Raw genomic sequence first — 2,446 nt, forward strand, 5'->3', positions numbered from 1 at the left:
CCTCATCAGTGCAGACGGAAGTCTGAAGGCTGCCCTGTGTGGACCTCATTCTGGGAGCTCCTATTTGAGTTAAACGCCCAAGATGCCTTCATTATAATGTACCCTAATCCCCCAATTCACAGGGAATCATTAACAGCTGGGCCAAAAATGCAGAGAGATGCTTGAGTCATAAAATCCTGGGCAGAAGATAGCTTATGTAATAATGCCAAGACTAATGATGCTTATTAAGCATTCTAGATGCTAAGCAATCTATGGTATTTATGGAGCAGTGTTCTTGTATTTATCCCAGTGCTTAGAACAGTGCTTGACACATAATAAGCACCTAACGAGTACCATATCAGACTCTTCCAGGCCCTTAGTACAGTGCTCTGCACAAAGTTAATGCTCGGTAAATATTATTGATAGATTACCATATTTATTATGATCCTGATCTCCAGGTTCTTACAGTCTAGTAAGGAAGGATACAGAGAGGGGCTAAGGGAATGGAAAAGTGGCTTTATAAAGGGGTAAGGCCTTTAAGGGCCCTCTCAGGATGGCACCTGGAGGGTTTCCAGTCCTCTACCGGTCTCGGCTATGGGATGGAGAGTCAAGCAGAGGCAAACCCATTCCATTCCTAGCTTGGCCAGTGGATAGCGAGTGGAAGGCAATCTGCTACAAGTCAAAACTCGCCTGTGCTGGGCAGCAGCGGCATGGGAAAGAGTTGAGGATGGAGACTCAAGTTTACTTAAATGGAAGAAGGCCATGATAAACCACTTCCGTATTTTTACCAAGAAATCTTTAGGGATATACTATTATTATTATTAAGTGCCATCTAGTCATTCCTGATTTATAGCGACTCCATGTATAGACTTTCTGCAGAATATCCTGCCTTTTGCCATAATCCGCAACCTTTCTAACAGTTCTTCCATTATCATTGTTATGATCTCTATCCATCTAGCTGCTGGTCTGCCTCTTCCAAGTTTTCCCTGGACTTTTCCTAGCATTAGTGTCTTCTCCAGAGAATTAGTCCTCCTGATTATGTGTCCAAAATATGCTAATCTAAGTTGAATCATTTAGACCACTTTGGTTTAATTTGCTCTAAAATCCCAGAACGATTACAGATGGAGGTGGGCGTTCTGGGAGAGATGTGTCGCTATGGAGTCGTTATGGGTCGGAGACGACTCGACAGCGTAAGACAAGGACTTTAAGTTGCAGAGTATTCCCATAGTGAGGTATACAAGTGTGAGGGTAGAACAAAAGTGCTGAGGAATGAGAGGAATTACCTGGGGCAGAGGAAACTTAATCAGGGAAAGCCTCTTGGAAGAGTGGAATTTCAAAAAGGGGTTGAAAATGGGAAAGGGGTGCTCTGGCAGATTTGAAGAGGGAGAGCGTTCCAGGCAGGAAGAAGGGTGTGAGCAAAAGGTAGGAGGTAAGAGATACAAGAAATGAAGCACAGTGAGTAACAATAATAGCTGTGGTATTTGTTAATCACTCACTAAGTGCCAAGCACTGTATTAGATACAAGATCTAAACATAAGGCTCACATTGTAAGTAGAAGACAGACAAGAATTGAATCCCCATTTTACAGATGAGGGTACTAAGGCCCAGATAAGTTAAGTGACTTGCCCAAGGTCTCACAGCAGGCAAGTGGCACAGGCTGGATAAGAACCCAGGTCCTCTGACTCCAGGAGGTTAGCAGGGAGGAACAAAGGGTGCGAGCTGCGATGAAATGGGAGATGAGAATGGATAAGTAAGAGGGAGGAATCTGATGGAGTGTCATAAATGTAATGGTTAAGAATTTCTGCTTGATGCATAGGGGAATGGACAATCATTGATGGTTGTTAAGAAGAGGAGAGACAAGTACTGAATGTTTTAGAAAAATGATCTGGGCAGCAGATGAAGTAACAACTAGACAGGGGAGAGGCTAGAGGCAGGGCTACTAAGGAGGATGAATCAGCAGTCAAACCAAAATACGATAAATGCCCGGGCGAGGAGAGTGGCCATTTGTTTGGAGAAGAAGGGCAGACCCATGTAATGACACGGAAGAAAAACAGACAGGATTTAGGAACAGACTGAATACAGCAGTCAAAATAAAGTGAAGAGTCAAGGACATTACCACGGTACTATTATTAAGCACAGTTCTCCATACTAGAAGAGATACAAGTTAATCAGGCCCCGTTCCTGTCCTTCATGGGCCATCAATCAATCACTCATATTTTTTAAGAGCTTATTGTGTGCAGAGCATTGTATAAAGCGCTTGGGAGAGTATATATCGTGGGCAGGGAATGTGCCTGTTAAATTGTTAGATTGTTCTCTCCCAATGCTTCGTATTGTGCACATAGAGTACACTTTGTGCTCAATAAATACGATTGAATGAATGAATGAATGAACACTACACCTTCTCCCGCCTACTTATGTGCGCCCCATTAGGGCCAGGGACTGTGTCCCACCTGTCTTGTAGCTAAGC

At 43.5% G+C, this 2,446-nt stretch overlaps 1 non-coding gene across 1 annotated transcript; it reads left to right on the forward strand.

Moving 5' to 3' along the window:
- Positions 1-521: 521 nt before the first annotated feature.
- Positions 522-659, forward strand: LOC114805528. The gene has a single exon (XR_003753500.1). It is a non-coding gene; the product is annotated as a small nucleolar RNA SNORA7 (small nucleolar RNA).
- Positions 660-2,446: the final 1,787 nt, after the last annotated feature.

This window comes from Ornithorhynchus anatinus, chromosome 18 (genome assembly GCF_004115215.2).
Source record: "Ornithorhynchus anatinus isolate Pmale09 chromosome 18, mOrnAna1.pri.v4, whole genome shotgun sequence".
In the NCBI taxonomy this organism is placed as follows: Eukaryota; Metazoa; Chordata; class Mammalia; order Monotremata; family Ornithorhynchidae; genus Ornithorhynchus; species Ornithorhynchus anatinus.